Source organism: Puma concolor, chromosome C1 (assembly GCF_028749965.1).
Source record: "Puma concolor isolate L17-30 chromosome C1, mPumCon1.1.hap2, whole genome shotgun sequence".
Classification (NCBI taxonomy): domain Eukaryota; kingdom Metazoa; phylum Chordata; class Mammalia; order Carnivora; family Felidae; genus Puma; species Puma concolor.
This window is the reverse complement of record NC_141674.1, coordinates 148,611,831-148,636,571: the sequence shown is the minus strand read 5'-3', so window position 1 is coordinate 148,636,571 and position 24,741 is coordinate 148,611,831. Positions and strand designations below refer to the sequence as shown.

The window sequence follows — 24,741 nt, the reverse complement described above, 5'->3', positions numbered from 1 at the left end:
CTCAGGAGTCAGTCAACTTTACCTTCGTATATCCTAGGGGCTGTTGTATAAGAAATCACTTCAGCACAGTGCTGGAAAGAGCCGGGCTTAGGAAGGAGAAAGGCTTGGGTGTGAATTCTCATTTTGCCACTAATCAGCTTTATGAATTTAGGCAGATGACTCATCCTCTCTGGTATCAGTCTTCTGATCTATAAACTGGGGATAATGATATCTTGCTCACAATATTCTCCTGAGGCTCCAGAGACTGTAATGCATGCAAAAATAGTTGTTCTTGTCTTAGATGCCTCCCAGTTCTCTTAACCCTTGCTGCAGAATTAAGACCCAAGAGGTAGGGAAAATTTAGGAAGAGAAAGGCTTGTGCTTAATATGAAGAGCTTTCTAACAACTTGAGTCACCCTACAACCTAATTAGCTGTGACCTCATTGATAAGGACTGAATGTGTTTCCCCTGACCCCAGATTCATATGTGGAAACCTCAAACCCCAATGTGACTGTTTTTGCAGAGAGAGCCTTTATTGAAGCAATTAAGCTCAAATGAGGTTATAAGGGTGGAGCCCTGATCCAATAGGATTAGTGTCCTTATAAGAAGAGGCATCAGAGAGCTTGTTGCCCTTTCTCCGTGGAAGGGACACAGCAAAGAGGTAGCCATTTGCAAGTCAGAAAGAGAGCTCTCACCAGGAACTGATCCCTGCTAGAACCTTGATCTTGGACTTCCCAGTTCCCAGACCTGTGAGAAAATAAACTTCTGTTAAGCCACCAGCCGACAGTGTTTTATTATCACAGCCTGAGCAGACTAAGATCCTCTCCTCACTGGAATTAAAACAAGCTGACAGTCACCTTTCAGAGATACAGAGGGACTTTCCATAGGAGGACAGTAGAATAAGAACAAACTATCTCTAAGTCTATCCCAGGACTTCTCAACCTTGGCTGCATATTAGAATGACCTGGGAACTTTTTATTTTTATTTTCCAAGATTAAATAATCATTTAAAAAAGAATGCCACTCATGGGAGGGAAATCAATGTTGTCTCCCATAATTCTCTGCATCTGGGACTATAGAAATATCACTGTTCCTGCCCCACAGCTTCAAATTAACATTCTCAAGTCACGACAATAACTCTTCCCAAAGGGGACCTTCTGGAAAGACAAGCTATTTCATCAGCTCATATTTCCCTCTTTTTGTAGCATGTACTAGCTACCTATCCAAGAAATATACACTGGAGAGTAAGGAGGGGATCCAAGAAAGCCCCCAGTTGTTGACAGCCACAAGATTAGAGACAAGCACAAAGGAGTAGCTCAACATACTGGTAAAAAGTCCTATGACAGCTTGGGAATAACTTTATTTCGTTCATGGTAGAAACCCCACTGTCTAGTGCATAGGTAACAGAGCAGTGACTTATAAAGCCACAAGGAAATGATGTCACCTAGGAGTTGAGGAATAAAACCCACAAAAAATCCTAGGATGCCCTCTTCACAATAGAAGGTTACTATGGAGTCACAAATTCCACAGTACTTGGATTCTCTGCCAATGAATTGTACCATAGATCTCAGAGTTGGTCATGTGGAAGGGATTTATGATGATGGTAGCAGCAGAATGAACCGTCATCTCTCCTGAGTTGTATCATTCATAACTTGGTCAAAGGAAGGTGTGACTTCTTTCTGTTCATTTCCAGGGCCTAAATCCTGTAAAACTTTACCATAGACCACAGTTCCAAGGACTCCTGAACACAGTCTTAGAGTCTGTGAACAACTCATGCTTCCCATCTATGCTCCCAATGTGCTGAACATGATAAAACAGACAGGAAACTGACATACTTGCTGCCCCCAAATATTTTGTTCTATTGTTGGAAGAAGAGGCTTATATCCCACCTGGATGAGCACCTTCAAGTGCATGAGAGACTGGGACAGGATAGTGAGGCAGGAGCCCAGGAGCACTTGACAGACCATATTTGCCATGATGGCACCTGGAGATGGACAGACATATGGAACCACCAAGCAACTGAGTTACTCCCAGGTCTGACCTCGGAACTTTTTAAATATACTGATGTGAAAGAAAGAAAGAAAGAAAGAAAGAAAGAAAGAAAGAAAGAAAGAAAGAAAGAAAGAAAGAAAGAGGAAAGAAGGAAGGAAAGAAAGAAAGAAAGAAAGAAGAAATACAAAGGAAAGAAAGAAAGAAAGAAAGAGAAAAGAAATACAAAGGAAAGAAAGAAAGAAAGAAAGAAAGAAAGAAAGAAAGAAAGAGAAAAGAAATACAAAGAAAAGGAAGGAAGGAAGGAAGGAAGGAAGGAAGGAAGGAAGGAAGGAAGGAAGGAAGGAAGAAAGGAAGGAAGGTACTGATGCCCAAATTCTCCCTCCTAGACCAATTAAATCAGGCTTTCTGGGTGTGTGCATTCTAAAATAGTGTTCCAGGGGCGCCTGGGTGGCGCAGTCGGTTAAGCGTCCGACTTCAGCCAGGTCACGGTCTCGCGGTCCGTGAGTTCGAGCCCCGCGTCGGGCTCTGGGCTGATGGCTCGGAGCCTGGAGCCTGTTTCCGATTCTGTGTCTCCCTCTCTCTCTGCCCCTCCCCCGTTCATGCTCTGTCTCTCTCTGTCCCAAAAATAAATAAACGTTGAAAAAAAAAATTAAATAAATAAATAAATAAATAAATAAATAAATAAATAAATAAAATAGTGTTCCAGGTTACTTTAATGCACAGCCACGGCAAGATTGAGAATCGATACCTTAAGAGATCTGAGACTCTTTCCAGCTTAATAAATTAGTATTAATTTATTAAGACTTACATCTGGTGACCTAAGAAAGGAGTATGTGTCAGGAACCCCACTTTGCCAGTACGAAAGAGAGAAAAGAAAGAATTGTGAAGTTAGTTCCCCAAGTCATTAAACAAGCAGATAATGAAGTTGTAATATCTTATCTTTCCATGTATGACCTTTGGAATTCCTAAACTATATTTAACAGTGTAGTAGACATTTGTCATTTTTGCTAGCCAGCATCCTTCCCCTTGTATTGGAAGTAGCTTGTCTTTGGGCCGACTACTCCTTACAATTCTATGGAGTCTTAATAGGACAGTTGATTACAAGGTGCCCCATCACAAATTAATCCACCAGACTCTTTCTTCAGGGAGAATGACAGAGGGACTCTAGGTAGGTGGAGCTGTACTATTCCCATGTCACAACTAAGGAAAGAGAATGTATTCCTCAGTGAGACCCTATAGCTCCCTCCTTCCCTTTCTTCCCAACACATGGCTCTCAGCATTTCCTTTAATTCTGTGAGCTATTGAGTATGCTTCCACTAACTTCCTTTTTCCACCTAGATGATTCAGAGCTTCTTCCAGTAGCTTGCAGGACTGGTTCAAAATAGGTATCTGGAAGTAAGCACTGCAAGCAACAGAAATCTCAGCCGTGGAAATAGCAGATGTAGGTAGGTACAAGGCAGTGGAAATCCTCCAATTCGGTTGAAAAAGTTGAAGCCAGTTCTTTTCTTGAAATTTCCAATTTTCACATGCATCTGTAAATTTCTTGTTTTGCTCAATCTAGTTCTGATTAAACAAGCTATGTATGCAAAATGCAAGGAGTCACAACAGCAAGGTGTTCCCCTCTTTGTGGTTATTTGGGACATCAGTAGGTTGGGGCTGCCATTGGGTGGGCCTTATAGCACTTTTTTTTTAACCCATTAGAGTAGTCTTAATGCACATCAACACCTGGCTGAAGCCAAGCCTTTTGCTGTCATAGGCCTCCAAACAATAAATGGGAATTGGAAATTTAGACCCAGAGTGTAGTACCCAACCAAACTCCCCATCTAAGATTGTTGTAATAGAAAGAGCCTATAGAAAGCAAAAAGGCAGAGACAGCAAGTGGACATAATAATAATGATGATGACCACCATTTGTTAAGCCCTTACTGTGAGCCACTGATCTATGATGTCATTTAATCCTAGAAGAGTGATACTATTATGTTTTGTTTTGTTTTATTTTGTTTCTAAGGTTGAGCTGCAGATGCACAGAATTGAATTGATTCAGTCAGTCATTCTTTCCTGTTACTGGCATGATATAATCATCTGTCTAGACATGACCCCTATTTTTTCTTATCTTCTTTATCCCTCATTCCTGAGTGTATCGAATATATGTTGTTCCAATCTATTCTCCATAGACTTACAGATCCACAAAAATATGTAGTGTAGTGTCTGCTTTTAAAATATATATAAATGGATCATACTGCATGTCTAACTCTGCAATTTGCTTTTTTTATTCAGCATTATGTTTCTGAGACCCATCCATGTTGATATATATAGAGAGAGCTAGTTCATCTGTTTAAACTGCTCCATGGTATACTATCATATGGATATACTATAGCTTATCTATATATTTCCCCCTGATAGAATCTATGTATAGATAGATATCTATGCATTTCTCCCTGTTGTTAATTCTTTCCTATTACAAAAAATGCTTCAATGAGTAATCTTGTATATGTCCCTCAATGCATTGGGCAAGAGTCTCTCTAAGATTTACCTAGAAGGAGAATGGTGGGGCTTTAGGCTTCATGCATTTTCAGTTTTAGTAAATCCTGCCAAATTACAGAGTAGTTTTGCTAATTTACACTCCCATCAACAGTATAGGAGAGTTCTTAGGATAGATACTATTATTATCTTCATTTTGCAGATGAGGAAACACACAAAATGTCCAAAGTTAAACACTATCTATCTGAACCACATCTATCTGACTCCAGGTCTACACAACACAATATCACTACACAATATGCACTAATTAACACCTGGAAATACATTCAGCTGCAAGTGACAGAATCCCCTACCTGTGGCTTAAGTAGCATGAGTATTTATCATCTCACTTAACAAAAACAGTAGAAGGAGGTGGTTCCAGAGTAGCTAAGCAGCCCAGCTATGTCATCGGCAACATGGACACTTTTCGTTTTTAATTTCGCTATCCTCTACTGTCGAGTTATCACCCCCATTTCATTTTCTCTCAGCCTTAGGATGCCTGACATTGCTCTGACATCATGTCTAAGTTCATAACAGTAAAGGGGGGTTGGGGATGCGCAGTGGCAACATGCATGAAGTTCTTCTTGTTCTTTTTTTATAATAAAGGAAAGAAAAATGCCTTCCATGAATTCCCCACTCACTACACCCTTTGCCATTTTTTCTCATTGGTCAGAGCCTACAACTGGTCCAATCTTCGGGCAGAGTGGCATGAGATTATGTCTGGTTTAGATCAACCACAACTCAGCCACAGGGACTACAGATTTATCTTTTTAATACCAAGCCATCTCCATGTCTCAAACCTGTTCTGTCAGTAAAGAAGAAAGACATTGGCTGTTGGATAGCAACTTGGTTTTCTTTCATCTTTGACATTTTCTTCTCAATTTTTTTACTGGCTTCTCCTCCTCACTCAGTTGTTAAATACTTGCTTCACCTTGGGACTCTTCTCTTCCCAAAATAGTTAAGAGAGGACTAACAGATGGCCAGCAGGTCAAAATTGAGTTTGTGACCCCTGCTGTATACCCTCTCCCTATGTTGACAGCATCCATTTTCATGGTTTCATATACCATCTACATATTGATAACTCCTAAATTTGTATCCCCAGTTTCTTCTTCTTTCTTGAGCTTCATATTCATATGTAACATAGCCTCTTTAGAGATTCCTCAGACTTATCAAACTCAACATGTCCAAAACTGAGCTTTTCACCTGCCACCCAGACTTGCTCTTTCTTTTCTGGTACAGTCCATCTCCAAGAATACAATTCCCTTCCACTAGAGTCACCCAAGTCAGAGACCTGTTTCACTTCCCACACAATAGCTCTCAAGTTTGTTTGCTTTTCTTCACCTGTACTGCAAACACCTTAATCTAAAACTGCTACTAGAGAGGCGCCTGGGTGGCTCAGTTTGTTGAGCATTTGGCTCTTGGTACAGGCTCAGGTCATGATCTTACTGGCATGAGAAGAGCCCCACATCCAGCTCTGCACTGACAGCACGGAGCCTGCTTGGTATTCTCTCTCTCTCTCTCTCTCTCTGCCCCTCCTCCACTCTTGAGAGCTCTATACCTCTCTCAAAATAAATAAATAAACTTTAAAATAATAAAACTGCTAGTAGAAACTTTGTGGTATATCTACAGACCAGCACCTGTGCACCCGGGTTATAAATGCAAATCTTAGGCCCCACCCCAGATCACTCCTGGATCAGAATCTGCATTGTAACAGGATTCCCAGGCAATTAATTAAAATTTGAGAACTTTTCATGTTGACTTTTGCTATAGCTTATTAACTGGTTTCCCTGGATCAGTGTCTTGCCCCTAAAACTCTTTCTTGACACTACAAACCTCATAAGTCACTTCCCTTATTAAATCCTGTAACTAACCCCCCCCCCAAGATCCCCCTCCTCACTGTTGCCTTGGAGACAGAAGGCAAAAGCCTACAGAATAGACACCTTATAGAAGTTCCCCTCCTGACCAATCTCCCGCTGCATTCTGGCTTGCCCTCTGGGCTCTAGCCACATTAGTCTTCCAATTTCTGTGCCCAGCCATCTTTTTCCCAAGTCAGGGACTTTTTGCCTGCGATACCCAGCATGATCCCAACTTTCTCTGGCACATAGCTAACTCCCACTCACTTCCTCAAAGAAGTCCCCCTCTCTTACAGGCCTTGTGAGGTCAGCCACTCTCATGTTAACCTCTCTTTTTGCACACTGTGCTCCTTCAGATATTTATCACGGTTGTAGTTAAAAAAAAATGGTGTGCATGTTTTACTGTTTAATGTCAGGCTTTCCCCATTGAATGGAAGCTCTAAGACAACTGCATCAGCTCTTGTGTTGTTACATCCTTCTGGCACCTAGAACAGTGCTTGACACATGTTCCGTACTCAATGAGTAGTTGTTGACTCAATGAATATGAATGAATAACAGTCCCCAGGGAGTTGTCCTGGCCCGCGGTGGCCCTGCTTTCTTAGTTCAACTGGAATTAAGAATCTGCAAAAGACTGAGGAGGGCCAAGGAAGCATAATTTGACCACCAGCAAGCTAACTGGGGATGAAAACGTCCAATTCTGACAGATGTACCCCGTGCACGTGCTGAAAGAAAAACAGAAGCAGCCGCCTGAGAGTGATGGTAAACATTTTGTTCCCCAGCCAGTGCCCTCCTCAATACACTCCCAAACTGACCTTTAGAAGGACTTTTGTATAGTGGGAGGTCTCTTTTAACCTCCAATGAATAAGAGTGTGAAGTGGTGTTTGCTTTTTTCCCTTTGTTCTCTGGCTGAGAAAAGTCTGGAGGCGGTAGAGTGAGGCTTAGCAATACAATTGCCTTCCCTTTCAAATGCTAAAGAGGGTTTTTGCTACTGGTTTAGTATAATCTGAGAGTTGTAGAGGTCTGGAAGGGATCCACTCCCCTTCCTTTTGGCATCTCATTTCCTGCAGGCTAGGGGCAACTTGGCAATTAATAGAAAAACCAAGGCTGCAAAAATATAGTCAACATTGTCCTCCAAGTGTCTCTGCATGGTGAACAGCAGAGAGCTAGATGCTTCTCTCAGGAGAAGTACAGGATGTATAAATTCCCACAGTTCTGAGGTGGGCTAGAGATTGTGCGGTTTGTGGCTTTCTCTTCAACTGGGAGGGAGCTGGAATCAGAGGGCGACTCGTTCAAGATAACTGTTAGCACTGCCTTTTGACTCCCCTACAGCATGGATCGGTGTTTTGAGGGACCATAATGTTTAAACAGTTTGGAGGGCTCTTTTAAAGAAAGAGAACATAAAACTATGAATAAAAACAGATTCAGGGCTTTGGAAAGAACTGAGGGTCTTCATTAGCTTAATGATACATCCATCTCTGACCCCGTGAGTGTACAGGAAAAGCTGAGGCTTTGAAAGTCTTGGGCAAGTTATTCACTCCCTAGAGCCTTAATTGGGTAACCAAAAAAATAAGACCCTCTAGTCCTCCTTCTTAGAAATGGTTTAAGGAGAAGATGCATGAAACAAAAGTACCTTTATTTGATAGGACGTGCTCAATAAAAATGTCATTTTGGAGACCTCCTCTTTAGGGACTTATAGATCCATTCGAGTCACCTTCTTTCCTTAGGTTTACTGAAGTTTTTGCAGGTGTTGCTATAATCTATCTGGAATAGATATGATTACTTGGAGACTTAATCGAAGTTCCCATACTGGTAGCTGAAAACAACACATTTTTTTGGACATTCCAAGGATCCCTAATAAATTTAATTTGTATTACTTTTTAAAAAGCTAGTCCATGGCTATTTGGTTTGGTTTTCAGTTTAATTTGATGTGTTGTTTAACGTGTGTGTGTGTGTGTGTGCACATGCCCAGGCTGAGAATCATATTGTTTACCATCCCTAACATTGATCATACTTCACCAGTTCTTTCTACGTGTATAATCCTAAAGGCATCTGAGTCTATAATAAATGAGGATCAGCAGTAAACCTGTGGAGGAATGGAACAGGAAGAAGGAAAATAAAAAGGCGATGAGGTGAAATCATAGCTAGCAAGTAGGTCAATAGTATTGGGGTTAGTGGGGGAGCCTCTGGCCTTGTACTTCCTTCTTCAACTCCCAGCTCTGCCACTTACCAGTTTTCACCTATAGCTACATTCATTTGAACCTTTTAAATCTCACTTTGCTCATCTATAAAACTGGGATATTTATAGGAGTTTCCTAAGAGGTTTGCTAGGAGGATTAAAATGAGAAAATCCTCTCAATGTGCTAAGAACGGTAACTGGAACAGGGCAAACCCTCCATAAATGTTAGTTATTATTAAGAGCAATTCCTGCGTAGCCTGTAGTGAGCATTACGTGTGTCATGTCTTGTTCACAATACTGGGGGATTAAATGGCCCTCCCCAAATGGGGAACTATCGGAATTTAGACAAGAGTCCAGTTTTAATGAGTCTCTGTTTAGTGTTCTTCACCAAATCAAAGATCCATGGATTTGTAAGATGAATGCCTATTTCTAAGTAGTAAGATGTGGGAAAAAGTGTTTCTCAGAAATGAAATATAGTAGCGCTTTTTCCTCTGTGTTACCTCTTGCATCTCTTCTACCAATTTCCCTTCACTAGAACTGTTAAAAGATAAACATAGGCATATGTAAAAATTTTAGGAGTTTATTTGGGCAAAAATAAACTCAAATCAAGCAGCATCCAAACTAGCAGACCGAATGAATAGGGCTCCACGGAGCTGTACAAAATGATAGAATTTTAATGATCTCATGGTTCATGAGTTCGAGCCTTGCATTGGGCTCTGAGCTGATAGTGCAGACCTGCTTGGGATTCTCTCTCTCTCTCTCAAAATAAAAATAAACTTAAAAAATGATAGACTTTTATAGGCAGAAGGGAGCAGCTCTTTTTTTACTAGGCAAAAAAGTGGGTTGGTTATTGCAAGGTTACTTTCCTTTAGGGGATGGGGCTCTATCAGGCAGAATACCCTAACTGGTGCTGATCAGGTGATTCCTGATTGAGTGGTTTAAGAATCCATTTCTGGGAGAGCAGAAACTATGGTTAAGTCTCAGATTGGTGTTGTGGAGTTTAGCATAAGTGACTCTTCCTTGGGCCCACTGTGTTGTTTTGTCTTATTTTGTTTTGTTTTGTTTTACCAGCATATTGTTCAGTAGTGAATGTGCCCATTGCCAGAAATATTTATGTATAAAGTTAGGTTATATATAGAAACATCAGTGTGGAGTCCTGTAGAATTTTCGTCATACCCTCCATTGTCATCACTTCAAGATGTAATCCAGATACTTGGTAGATTAAGTTTGGAAGGCCACTCTTTTCCTATCTAAAGAAAACTACTAGGCAACTACATGGTGATGTTCAAAATTATACCCAAATTCAGGTTTTGATCTGATGTACACTGTAGAACACTTTAGCTGAGGCTGAGAAGACTCAGATGTGGGAATCCCACTGTGGGGAACAGTGTGATGTAGTAAAGAGACATGTTTTTTGGTATGGAGGACTCAAGTCACAACTTCTTCAGCACAAGTAGCCTTCAGACTTTGCGTGAATAACATTGCCTATAAAATGGCACCAATAATCCTACCCTGCTTATTTCTACCATCAGAGTAAGGGTCAGAATGTAACAAATGTGAAATGTGATACGTGTGGGTGTCCTGTAGAAATGTAACCTTTTTAAATGTAATTTTTAATTGCTATAGGTTGTTATTTTTAGAGGAAATGAGATGGTGGAAGTTGGACAAGTCATATGTAGAAAAAAAATATATATATATAATTATGTATGTATTCTGAAAAGTTTATAAGGGTATAGGCCAACTTGCTTACATGATGAGGTTTTCATATTTACTTCTTTATTTATGGATTGTTTGGATTCATTTTACAACAAGCATGTATTTTTATAATATTTTTATTTCAATAAATTCCTCTAAAACAACAAAGAAACCCTGTGCTAAAAAGAAGTTCTTTCAAAAGCTGTAATTTGGTCAAATTGAATCTATTTTAACACATTTTATTCCAGTCCCTCACCCCAGTAAGTTATTAGATGATGTGAAAACAGCTCCTACTAACACACTTCTCTTTAAATTCTACGGCCTAATATTTGGTTGTTGGTTTTGGTTAGATACCCTCACATAAGAATAGAATACCTCTTTTGGAAGAAAAATGATGAATTTTCACAATTTCTAATCAAAAGGGACCCAACTGAGCAGAGGATTGGCAGTTTCCTCAAATCACAAGTATGATGTCTCAGAAATTATTAGTTTCAATAACACGTTAAAGACAAAAAAGTTACTTTTTTGGAAAACTAAAATGTGTAATTTTACCTCGGTGGCCAGTCTTTGTCTGGCTCTTTTGCTACTCAGAATTCCTCCTCTCATCTTAGAAACTAGTAACGTGTTTTATGTGTGTGTGTGTGTGTGTGTGTGTGTGTGTGTGTGTGTGTGTTTTAATGCAGCTTAATTTGTAATAGCCAAAAACTGGAAACAATTAACATGTCCATCAATAGGTGAATGGATTAACATGAATGTATGGTCACACAATGGAATACAACTCCACCATAAAAATGGGTGAACTATTTACAAACACTATGGCATGCATAAATCTTAAAATAATATGCTGAGTGAGAGAAGTCGGATGAAAACAAGAGTACATACGTACCATATGATTCCATTGATATAAAATTCTAGAAATGCAAGCTAATCTACAATAACTAAAGCAGGTTCAGTGGTCACCTGGAACCAAGTGGAGGGTGAAGAGGGATGAGAGGGAGGGAATCACAAAGGGCATGAATAAATTTTTGAGGGTGACAGCCACATTTCTTCTTTTTCTTTTTTTCCCTCATAACTATTCTCTTTATAGATAAGCTTACAATTGGTGGCAAATTTTTATAGAGTGGAAAGCTTTCACTATATATTGTCTATATTTAAAGCTTGTTTATCTTTCTGAAGAGAGAAGTTCTAAGACTAATAGGTACTGGAGCTAACAAATTTAAGAAATTAGATAAACTGCTAGTTTATTAAATTTGTTTAACCTGATAGTTATAGCTTGTTAAGTTAAAGTTATATATTTTGTTTGAGAGTGATTGGTAGTGATAAAAGTTATCAAAAACAATGACTCATGTGATATTTGGGCTTTAAAATGATACCATACTCCAAAAAATATCAACTTTCATCTTTTAGGAATTGGTCAAATGTAAATACATGTTTTTCATTATATGTTTGTCTCTCTGGTTTATTCCTCACAATAGTTTCTGAAAACGATCACCATAACAGGGTTTATTTCACAGAGGGACTTATGCAGTGAAACATAGCCAACAAGCACTACTCATACACATAAGACAACTCAGTTACCAGTGCCTGTTCACATACCTTTTCTCTGTCATCCCATCTGAATGCCACACTCTCCAGCTTCAAGAAAACTGTCATTTTCATAACCAATTCCCAGATTACCAGGTCTGTCAAACTTCAGCACTCCTACCCCATCCATCACTCCCCATCCCCACCATATATACACACACTTCATTATAAATTCTTACATGCATCAAGCAACCTTAAGGAATTTAAAATCCATCATTCTAATATCAAATAGCTCTTTAAAAACTATGGTAAGCACAGAGAAACACATAGGGCTTGTTGTGATGCAGATTTTCATGCCTACTCAGACCTTTTAATTTTATAGTTCTGGGTAAGGAATCAGCATTTTTATCTTGAATCTTTGACATTTTAATTATTACATGTCATGGTGTGGGCCTCCTTGGGTTTATCTTGTTTGGAGCTCTCTGTGCTTCCTGAACCTGGATGTCTACTTCCGTCCCCAGATTATGGAAGTTTTCAAGTATATTTCTTCAAATAATTTTTCTGTCCCCTTACCCTCTTCTCTTTTTGGGATCCCCTACAATGCAAGTGTTTGTTCACTGCTGTTGTCTAAGACATCCCTTAACCTATCCTTACTTTTTTTTTTTTAATTCTTTTTTCTTTTTGCTGTTCAGCCTGGGTGCTTTCCATTACCCTATCTTCCAGATTGGCTGGTCTGTTCTTCTGCATCCTCTAATCTGCTATTGATTACCTCTAATGTATTTTTTCATTTCAGTTATTGTATCCTTCAACTCTAATTTGTTCTTTCTTGTATTTTCTCTTTGTTGAAGTTCTCACTGACTTCACCCACTTTTCTCTCTAGTCTGAAGAGCACCTTCATGACCATTACTTTGAACTCCTTATCAGGTTGATTGCTTATCACTGTTTCATTTAGTTCTTTTTCTGAGCTTTTGTCTTGTTCTTTTATTTGGAGCATATTCCTCTGTCTCCTCATCTTGCTTGACTTTCTGTGTTTGTTTCTATGAATGGGACAGCTACTGCTCCTAAACTTGAAGAAATGATTCTGTGTATGGTTGTACCCTATGTAAACTATGTGTGCCTGGTGACTTTGTCTGGCTGCCTGGAGCTGTGGCTGGCATGGGCAGGGGGTCCTGGGACACTCTGTGCTGGGGCTGCCCTGGTGGGATGACTGGAGCTGAAGTGGGCACAGGCCAGGGCTGTCTGTATTGAGGGCACCCTGGGATGACAGCTGACGCTGAAGTGGATGCAAGCTCAGGTATTTCAGGGTGCTCCATGCAGGGGAGACCTGGCAGGGCAGCTGAAGCTGAGGCATGTGTAAGCCAGATGCTCCATGCAGGGGCACCTTAGTGGAAAGAGTCTGGAGCTAAGGTGGGGTGTGGACCAGGGATCCTGAAGCACTCTGCGCAGGGAGTGCTGTGGCAAGACAGATAGAGCTGAGGCAAGTGCGGGCCTTGGGGTCCTGAGGTGCTCTGTTCTGCGGGTGCTCTAGCCAGCCATCTGGAGCTGAAGTGGTGTCGGCCTGAAGTGTTCGGGGTATTTTGCATGCATGTCATCTTGGTGAGATGGCTAAAGCTATACTGAGAGCTGACCAGGGGTGTCCTAGTAAGCTGTGGCTGCCTTGGTGGGACAGCTGGGACTGATGTGAGCTAGGGACCTGGGTCCCACTGAGATGGTAGACTGGCTATGATATCCAGAATCCTGTTCCCATCTCAAAGTGGAAGGGGAATGTAAACCATGCCACCTGCAAGCCTGTTTGACCCAGAGAGAGTTCCAGCAGCTCCCTTACCATTTGGCGGGGCTCTAATGTTAGTTCTTCTGTGTTCTAGTTGTTCTTTTAGACTACACTTTTTTTTTCCTGTGCCGTAGGGCATTTGGGGTTGGTGTTGGCTAGGGGCCTGGGGCCCTGCTGAGGTGGCAGGCCAGCTATGGTGCCTGGTACTCTGCTCCTGTCTGAACAATCAAGGTAGAGGGCAAATGTAAACTCTGGCACTCATCAGTTCCTCTGACCTGGAAAGAGTTCCAGCAACTCTCCTGCTGTTTGGCAGGTTTCTAGAGATGGCTCCTCTATATTCTAGTTGCCCTTTTAAACCATGGCTTTTTTTTTCTGTGCCCCAGCGCAGATGAATCTGTTGATGGTCCCTGTATGTCCCTTCTTTACTGTAGTTCACCATGTGGGCAGACGGGGTTTCCCTTTGTTACCCTGCTTCCATCTCTCTTGCCATTCTCTATTTGGTTTGTTTTTGTTTTTTGTTTTTTGTTTTTTGTTTTTCTTTGTCTATTTTTTTCTTCAGGAGGAATTGCTTTATAAATAGGTGTAGACTTGGTGTGTCCACAGAGGAAGTGAGTTCAGGGTCTTCCTATGTTGACATTTTGGACTGGAACTCTGATAACATGTTTATAGTCTAACCTCAGGCCAACCTTTTCCCTAACAGAATCTTCTATCCCTTTATTCCCCACACATCTGGTATCATCTCTTTGCGTGTAAATTCCAAATATTTTTCTCTAGCTTCAACCACTCTTTTCATTTCTGAAAGGCTTTTTAATTATCAACTCAATTTGGGTTCATTGCTGATCTCTCAACTCAAACATACTCAAAACCAAATTAATCTTTTTCTTTTGTTCTTTTCCTTCCCCTCCTTTCCCTTCTCTTCCCTTCCCTTCCCTCCCCTCCCCTCCTCTATTCTTTCTTTCTTTCTTTCTTTCTTTCTTTCTTTCTTTCTTCCCTTTTGTCAAGGGAGACACGATAATTCTCTCCAGGTAACTGGGCCTGGCCAAGACTATCATTTTATCTTGAACTTCTCCCTTCTCTGTGTCCATCTTCCCCACAATCCTTTGCTTAGACTTTTATTACCTATTTTGCTTCTTCCCACATCTACTTCCACCTCCCTGGTTCAGGCTCTTGCTTTCAAAGAAAACAACATGAGTGAAGAGAACAAGCAATGAGAAGCCCTCATAATGGGGCTAGCACAGGACTCAGAAATTGAAAGATATTTTCCTTGAGTAGAGAATTTTATTCCAAAGTAATGGAACATCATCAATAAAGGCAACCCAGGCATACAAATGCCTGGCATCATTAAATAAAGGCAGGGAAGCTTGTGCGGCTTTTTCAGGTTGGGTATGTATAGACATACTCAATGTTAGACTGGACAAGTATGTTTATTCTGGACGACTTTGAATTTCATTCAGTAGCCAGTGGAAAAATACAGATTTATGTGGCACAAAAACTTGTTATAAAATTGTGTGATAGTTAAGAGAACATACCATGCAAGCATTAACTATGGCACTAGGAATTGATATACAACATATTTTGCTCCTAGAATTGGTTGTTTTAGTGGCTAGTTGCTTGTGGGAGTGGAAAGGATGGGAGAGGAAGGTGCCAGAGATGACTCTGAGTTTGGTAGCCTGGGTGTTTAAAAGCATGATTAACCTGAGGAAAAACACAAATTGAGTTTCGTGTTTGTGAATGACAGTGGAGTTCAGTCTTAGGCATGCAGAGTGTGATGTGTCAGTGGGATACACAGGTGGAGGTTTCCAGGACATACTATTACCTCTGTGAGGATGATCTAGAAAATCTATTCCTAGCTCACCATTGGATATATGGTTTTTATTTATATATTCCATCAACACAAAGACAACCTGTCTGGCCCTAAACCCATCATGACTGCCTTACCTCAAACATCTTGACCTTCCCACTGCCCCAGTTGGTTAATGACATTTTTATTTCCAAACCCCTTGTCTACTATCTATGGGTTGTTTTCAATTCCTCTCTTTCCTTTGATGCTCTCATACTTACTTAGGCATCAAATCTTATTGATTTTTCTTTTACAGTGTCTCTCACGTCTGCATATCTTCTGCCTCTTTTAACTTTACTGCCTAATCCTGGTCATTTTTTATAGCTTAATAACCACCTTCTAACAAGACTCTTCCCCCAGTCGGTCTGCTAAGAACCCATTCCGTCTACCACAATAAGATCACTCTTGCTAAAACATAAGTTGATCTTGTCACTCCCTTTCTCACAAACTTTCATTGACTTTCTGTCACCAATACGAGGAAGTTCAAATTCCTTAATATTATAAAATTCATAATATACCTACTCTAGCATTCTCTCCAGCCAAACTGATCTATTCTGCATCTGACAACCTACTTTTCTCTCTCCCAGCCTTGCTTCATTGCCTGAAATGTTATTGGAAGTTTGTGAAGGGTGAAAGATGTTTATAGAAATATTTTGAGATGGAAGAAGAAAAGATCTTAGTATCCTGGCAAAGTCTCGAATGGGACCCTACTGAATATACCTAGCTAATCTGCCATGCTAGTGGGCTCCAATCACAGACCTAACATCTAGAGAAGGGAAGAGAAAGAAGAGGAAATGAAGGAAAGAAGGGGAGATAAAAGAAAGAGATGCATAGGAGTTAGCCAGGAATGACACAAATATCAGAGCTAAATAACAGTCTTTATAAACCTAAGAGTGATTATTCTCTTGTCTTTAAGCTTCTCAAGGGCAGAAACCAGATCTTGACTCTCTCTGTCTCCCAGCACCCAGCACAAAGGCTGGCATATAGATACTGCTCAGTAAGCATTTCTAAAATGAATTGTCAGCAATTGACTGGTCTTCAACTAAAAGATCTCAGTTCTCTCACTATTCCCTCAGGTTGTATTTTGTAATTGTAAAAATTTCCTTTACTTTTTGTATGCCTTTTCCAATAAGTCCAGAACAATATTGAGGGGAAAAAAAACACAGGACTCAAAAGAGTGTTTCAAATATGGTATATAATGGGGAAATTGATTTACTCCAACAAAGTCTTATTTTTTCAGTACATTTCCAGAATCAGACTTGACTTTTCTGTCTCACTTCCAGCTTATGAGCAACTTTAACCATTAACTCTTTCCGGCAACAATTATTCATTGTTAGTCACTGCCCTTGCTATGCTGGTATAATGTTTTCCCTCTTAATAAATGTATTACTCTGTGCTAGTTGCTAATGAAGTTCATTCTTTTTGCCTCCACCTCTTCTCCATCTTGCCAGACCATTTGGAATTCTAATCCTGTCCTGGATGCTAGCCCTCCTAACTGACGATGGGTGTCATCTGCTAACAGCATGTATCATCTGTCAGCTTTAGGAGCTTATTTTCTGTTCTATCCATGTAAATCATTGATGAAATATTAAAGAATCAGTCCCAGAATGAATGCTGTGGGACATGATTTCTAATATCTCTGAGTTTGACATCAATGCCATTGATAATGAACTTGTTGTAAGACTGCCTACCATACAGTCAACATTTCTCCAGTGTATTCATTGAATGCATTCTTGGAGAAGACAATCAAAAGTCTTTCTGGGGCCAAATAGCTATGGAAAAGTTTAGGGAGAAACTTAACATGCTGACTGCCTGCTTTTCTGCTAGGCATTTTATGTGTGTTAATTTAATCAATCCTTCCACAACTCTCTAAGGCAGTATAGTATAGTGGTTAACACCATGGTTCCTAAGGTTAGACTACCTGAGGTTGAATTTTTCCTCCATCACTTAGAGCTGTCTGATCTTGGCAAGATATAGAAATTCTCTGTGCTTTAGTTTTATCATCTGAAAAATAAGGAAAATAGAATTCACCTCAGGAGACTTTATTGAGGATTCCATTGCAGGTGAAGCACTTAACCAGTGTCTGGCACGTAGTGAATCTTAAACGAATCTTAGTTATTATTATTATCCCACATTAAAGTTGAGGAAATTAAGGCTGGTATGTAATGGAACCAAAATTTGAGATCCAGCAGTGTCTGATTCCAATTCATAAGCTCTTTCTACTCTCCTGTATAGACTTTTAAAATTATATCCCAAGGGGCGCCTGGGTGGTGCAGTTGGTTAAGCGTCCGACTTCAGCCAGGTCACGATCTCGCGGTCCGTGAGTTCGAGCCCCGCGTCAGGCTCTTGGCTGATGGCTCAGAGCCTGGAGCCTGTTTCCGATTCTGTGTCTCCCTCTCTCTCTGCCCCTCCCCCGTTCATGCTCTGTCTCTCTCTGTCCCAAAAATAAATAAACGTTGAAAAAAAAATTTTTTTTTAATAAAAAAATAAAATAAAATTATATCCCAAATATTTTCAAAAGAGACTTCAGATGAAAATGGCCATGGCAGTCAGAAATATATATGATTATACCCAAACTTTATGATTTAAGCCAATATATTTGGGGTAGGGGGAGGGCGTTTATATTTGACTAAAATCTTTTTTAAAGACAAGTTACTTTATGAGAAAAACAATCAATATAAACTTAAAATAAAAATCATAGAATCTTAGGTTTGAAAAACTATAGGGATCATCTAGTTGAAGCTACTAGTGAATAAGAGATTTTGGAGTTTTTTTTTTTTCTTTTTACTCCCCCACCCCCCCCCCCCCACTTACATAAGTGGTAAGTGCTCAACATACAAGACTTGGATAACCCTGAGAAGCTCTGAAGAGGAAAATCACCCATAATTCAAACACTAATGGCAATCATTATTAATGTTTTCATGTACGGACTTTTTAGTGTTATTCTTCCACACACACATATTTTTTGACAAAATGGCATCACAATATATATGCTATTATAGCCTGGTTTTTTTTCACTTACTAACAGAGTATGAGCATTTCCCATGTCATCATTTTATTGATGTTTAACATCTGTAAAATCTGTAAAAAATAAATAAATCATATGAGAGTACCATAATAATCTAATCCCCTACTGTTGGACATTTAGGTTGATTCTATTTTCTTTCCCACTATTATAAATAAAACTGTCATGAAGAGCCTTGTATTATGTTGTTGCATAATTCTCTCATTATGTACAAATCCTTTTTATCCTTAGCAGATGGTTAGCCAGCCTCTGTTTGATCACTTCCAGTAACAGGGAGCTCACTTCTTTGCCAGACAGCTCATTCCATTTATGGACAACTCTAATTGTTAGAAAGTTCTTTATTTTTAACCAAAATCTGTTCCCTTTAACTTACACTCATTGATTCTAGTTTTGTGGTTTGGAATTACCCAAAGCAATCTTTCCTTTTTGTACTTGGCAGCCCATCAAATACTTGAAAGAGGCCGTAGTGAAACTCCCCAAGTATTCTCTTCCTGAAGATAATTATCCATGCTCATGAATCTTATGATAAAAAAGGATGAGGAATTGGTAGCAGTAGGGGGTTCCTCATGAAAGATATACATTTGATAGCATAATATTTCCCTTTCTGCTTTGGCCTACTGGAAGCTCAGAGCCTCATTGGTTGCCCCATCTTTCTAACAGTATCACCTTATACCTGCGTATCTTTGTGTTATCTTTGCCCTTGGGTCCAATAGCCTATATTTTCTTGGCTATTACTTTTCCTTAAAAAAATTTACTGAAGATGACTCTATAAGTTCTGTACCTCCATGGTGCAAGGTATATTGTAATGAAAAAAGTTTCTCTATTTCTTTTGGCAATTCTTTGTATGAAACTAGTTGACATTTTTGTCCCCTCTCATCATATAGGATACACGCATGTCTTCTACTCCCCAAAGCTACCAGAACAATGGAATAGTTTCAATTCCCTGCCCCTTCTCTCTGTTGGAGAAGCTTAATGTAATGTGAGAATAGAAAGCCATCTCAATCCTCCTGAATCATTAGTTCCTATAAAATTGTCAATATCTCTTCTGTCATCCAGCAGCACCATTTTCTGTTCTTCAAAGAAATTAGAGAACATACCTTTCCAGCCCCCAGATCCATGATGAACATGTGTGTGCCACTGTAGGATGGGTAACCCTCCCCACAACGCCTCTGAGAGGATGGTAGTGTTATCCTCATTTACCCTAAGAGAACAGGGGCCCGATAGGCGAGGTTTGAACCCAGGCCCCTCTGACTCTGAATCTGAGAGCCCATCCCAGTCCCTAAAGGGCGCGGGCTTCAGATGAGCTCTGGACTGACTCAGGCCACAAGGATTCCACTGCCATTGGGCGAGAGGCAGGCGACTCTGCATGTTCCTCCTTTCATTCAGGAATCCAGCTCTGATTATCCTCTTCCCACTGAGAGAAGTGTGGTGGCTGCCAGTTGCATATGGCTTGACGAAGATAGGAGAGGACATAAAGGCGGCCCCCCTCCTCTCGCTCCTGGATGAGAATCAAGCAGATTGTTTCCTATTTGGAGGAAGTCGATGTGAGAAACCTAAGGCAGCAGGCAAACCCCAAATGGGTGAGAATAAAAAATACTCCCCCGACCCCCTTGTGAGGTTCTGCCTGGAGGAGCCAGGTGTGAAGGCACCAGGGCTGTCTGTGGGCCAGAGAGCCAGAATATTTCTGCCCCAGGAGCTTCCTTCCTGCATATCCCCTCCTGACGAGAGGCCGCGATTGCCTTCGGCCTCCCTGGAAGACCTCTTCTGCTGGCAGGCTGGCCTGTGTAACAGCTCTGAGTTGAAACCCTCTTAAAAATAGCTCTGTTCCCTTCTGGGTTGAGCAACTCACACTTGAAAAGCTCTTTATTCTTTATAATGAATAGAGAGCAGGGACTTTTCATTGAAAAAGAAGAGCGATAATGCAAAATAAAGGCAGACTGAGGGTAGTTGTTCTTTTGAAGCGGCGGACAGGGAGGCCTTCGGCACTCACAGCTTTTACAGGTAGCAACCCTTTCCTCGGATTATTCCTGGAATAGAGGCATGGAGAGGCTTTTGAGCGGCTCTTGCTGTCAAAAGCATGTGTGTGGCGGGCAGTATCTCAGGTGATAGCGCGGGCTAGAGATGGGGGCAGAGCAGCCTCAAGTTGAAATTTTGATCTCATTAATTGACTGAAGAAGCAAAAAGCCTCCCCCCTCGGCCCCCAAAAGAACGCATAACTCTTTGCTCTCCAGACCTCTGAGGCTCACGCCTGTACCCTGGAAGGACCAAGAAAGGCTGGAAATTAAAGCGGGAGGCCAGAAAGCTGGTGCCTACCTTGGCAGGAAGAATCACAGTTAGGTGTGTTGTGGAGTCTTGTCTGTTAGGGAGGCTGGACTCCACCATTTGCGTCTCTTCCAGAAAGAAAGAGGAGTTCAGATGGAGAAATGAGATAAAACTCTTGGCCTGCAACGTCAAATCTTCTTTTAAAGTAACGTGTCTCCTTTACATCAAGTTCAATGCAACTCTTAGGATCCCAGTGAACCAGCGAACAGCTCTATCTCAGCTGTTACTTGGGTATCCTGCTCTATACCAGATATAAGCCTCTGAGAGGTATGTGTTGCATGGGAGCTAGGGGTTAGACATCTGAATTGGGCAGGGCAATTAAAGCTAGTTATTGTGTAAGAAAAAAAAAAACAAAAACAAAACTCCAGATCACAGTCTCTTAGGATAAGAGGTTTGTCCCTTACTCTCATGAAGTCCAACATGGATATTCCTGGTCAGGTAGCCATGCTGGGCAGCTCTTGTCAAGTGGTAACTCAGGAAATCTTTCCATCATGGGATCTTCCAATCATCCTCTGGGCTTTGCAATCCTTTGCTTCTTGCCACTCAGACCAGAAAGTGATTTAAGGTGGTAATGGGGAGATCATGGAGACATCCTTAAGGGGCAGGCCTAAATGTGGTGTACATTACTTCAGCCAGACTCAAGCACTTGGCTCTAATTAAATGGAAGGGGACTAGCAGATAAGAAGAATTGACTTGTGTATCCAGGAAGGATGGGTGAAGTAGATATTGATGGAATTTAGCATTCTTCTCCAAAATATCTAATCTTCAGGCCACATGATTTCTTGTTATTTTCTCTGTTCACCCCACGTGGTCCATACAAGCCAGGTGCTCTTTGTGGCTGCAGAATACAGTGAGGCTAGAAGCCATGTCCTCTTGTGGTCTTGCCACTTCTCTTGGTAAAAGGCATCATGGGCCCATCAAATCCTAACCCTTTCCTGCCTGGGCAAAATCTCTTTCTCTCTCTTCTCTGATCTTCTCTAGAACTCTTAGCATAAACTTTTCAACAAGCTCAGCTTTTCCCAGAAGATAAGAAACAAAGTTATTCTGACATAGCTTCAGGTTCAGCCAACCGATAGGCCAACCACCTTCTTGAAATGAAGGGAGAAGGAAAATACAGAGAACACATTACAAATCAACATTTCAAGAAACCATCATGCCACCAAAGTGCTTGAGTTCACTGGCATTTGTGAGACATTTGACTCAAGACCTATTTAAGCTTTTAAATTCAGGACTGCCATCTTTTCTTTAGACCTTTTTGATTTCCATCATAGCAATAAGAAATCATGTTTTGCCCCAGCATCTTTTTCATAAAGACAGAGCGGTTGTAATCACCATGATGAGATAAAGAGTACACACAGAACACATGGTTGAGATGGGGACATTGGGCAGGTGACTAGGCTGTCACCAGCTAGGCGAACTGATGCCACCTACCACTTATGAGAGTGGGCCAGACCAGATGCTCAGCAAAGTAACAAATTATTGCCGACCATGGATCTCTGAATCTCTCAGGCAGTTGACAGCTTGGAGTGACAATTGCTATGGTTTGTTTTAATTTTCTCAAGAGACAAGATTTGGTAGGAATTCATCTGTTTGGTTTTTTTGAATTCACGTCTCTGGACCTTGGGAATTACATTCCAAGGGACTGAAGGAAATGCAAGTGCCATTTGACAGCCACAGAAATCTTAGAGGAATTGTGGTTCATGGGAGTGGTTTTAAAAGACAAGATAAAGAGTAGTCTGATTATCAGAAAGGAGAAAAAGTGAGAATCATGGAAAATACCAATATATAACTTGAAGGCTAATTCTTTTTAATACTCATCTAGGTTTTGCTAAACAGCAGATAACTGGTAAGTTTCTATAAGAACACAATAATTGCTATGGACTGAGTGTTTGTGTACTCTCCCAGATTCATATGTTGAAACCCTAATCCCCAATGTGATAGGATTAAGATACAGGGCCTTTGGGTGGTAATTAGGTCCTGAGGATACAGCCATCATGATGGAATTAGTGCCCTTAGAAGAGACACCAGAGAGCTTTCTGTCTCTTCCCTCCCTCTCTTTCTCCACCCCCTCCTCTGCCAACCCCAACTGTTTGAGGACATGAGATGGCCAACCAAAAAGTGAACTCTCACCAGAATCCTGACCATGCTGGCACCATGACCTTGGACTTTCCAGGCTCCAGAAGTGTAAGAAAATAAATTTCTGTTGTTTAAGCCTACCAGTCTAGGGTAATTTGTTATAGCAGCCTGAACGAAGATAACAATCATTTCAAACTATGATCTGTTTGCTCGGAATAAGTCGTACCTAATTCATTACTTTTCACTTTTTAGTTGGACTATCATGTTGTCCGATTAGGGGAATATCATAGATCTGTCTTTAATCCTGATTATGTTGAAAGTCTTGAATAGTAATATATTTTGATACATTTAAAGCCGTTGAACAATCAAATGTAGGCTGAACAATGAGAAAAAGCCTGAGCTTTGTTTGGGGTACCTGGCTGTAGGGAGAGCATGCAACTGTTGATCTCAGGGTTGTGAGTTTGAGCCCCACGTTGGGTGTAGAGATAATTTAAAAAGTAAAAAAAAAAATTAATCTTTGGAAACAGGCAGTTAATAACAAATTGTTCTTATGTGTCTAGATTCTGAAGCAATGGATAAATAAATGTAGGTGTCAACCTAATAAAGAAAAAAAAAAAAAAAAAACCCAGCCCTTGTTTTTGGTTAAACTGATGGAAGAACCTGACTGGGTATATGCCCACAATCTCTCCCCTAACAGTTCCTGATATTTCAACGCTATCCAGTCATGGCATAGCTGGGCCACAACAGGTCACCCCTGAGGAGACAGCTCAGTGTTTAGTGGAGAAGAATTTCCTAGAGCAGAGGCAACTCCGAAGAACTCAGAGAGGATGCATTCGGGCTATTTTCAGTGCTTTCTCCAAAAGTCACTAATCACCAAACATGGGCAGAAGTAGAGGGAGTAGACTAGAAGTGGCAGAAGTTATAAACCTGACATTTCTAGAAAGGCAGGAATTCTTATTTTACCAGCCAAGTCAGGAATGCATGGAGAGGACTAGAGTGACTACTCCTGGCAAACAATGAGAGAACCTAGAGTGAGTCTTCTCTTACTGCCACTGTTTCAGTCAATATTTTGCTATTTGATTCATATGAAAATACAGAAGGAATGTATATCTTTGTTGAAGCTGATGCCAAAATAGGGAGAATAGCTGACATGACAAATGATAACATTGCTATTAAACATTATCTAGGAGGCATCTAGGTGGCTCCATCAGTTGACTGTCCAACTCTCGATTTCGGCTCAGGTCCTGAATCCTAGGTTGTGAGATCAAGCCCCACATCAGGCTCCGTGCTGAGCGTGGAGCTGCTTGGGATTCTCTTTCTTTCTCTCTCTCTCTCTCTCTATCTCTTTTTCCCTCTGCCCCACTCTCTAAATAAATAAATAAATAAATAAATAAATAAATAAAATAAATCCTTAAAAAAAATAATCTCAACTGAGCTGGAATCCACCAGGCTGGAATCTCCTAGATATAACTGGCTAGCAATAAATATCAAGGCCTTTATTTAGGTAAAAATGTTAAAAAGAAGATTCCATACACAATGCAACTGCTCAGACACAGGGTAGAGACAGACAGCTTTGACATTAGTTTATGTAAAAAATGTTCTAGGGGTTTTAGTTTATCTGAACTTACTATGACAACTATTATGTGTCTGCTGAAAATGTTAATGCAGTCTCCATCTGCATTTGCTCAATAAATGATTGCTTACAGTGTATTCCGTAGAAGACACTGTGATGAGTTCTGGGAGCTGCCAGTAGCACAGTGTCTGGAGCAATCTGTCCAGGGAAGGGCACATACTTTAAGAGCAGCATTAATAAGTTAAAGTATGTGCCCATAGAGCACTGGTGGGTGAAGATTTAGTCCTACATCTTTAGGTTTTCATGAGGCAACTTTTACTAACCTGTGGGAACAATATTTGAGTATTTTATTGGTAAGAATTATTTTACCTGGACATAACAGAAACGCTGATAGACC

General features: G+C 40.6%; 1 pseudogene across 1 annotated transcript in view; it reads right to left on the bottom strand.

Moving 5' to 3' along the window:
• Nucleotides 1–764: 764 nt before the first annotated feature.
• The window catches only part of LOC112848691 (mitochondrial carrier homolog 2-like), a 57,161-nt pseudogene continuing 33,184 nt past the window's right edge, over nt 765–24,741 (bottom strand). The window contains exon 3 of the transcript XR_015255239.1: nt 765–1,962. The product of XR_015255239.1 is annotated as a mitochondrial carrier homolog 2-like (transcript). The remainder of the gene's footprint in view (nt 1,963–24,741) is intronic.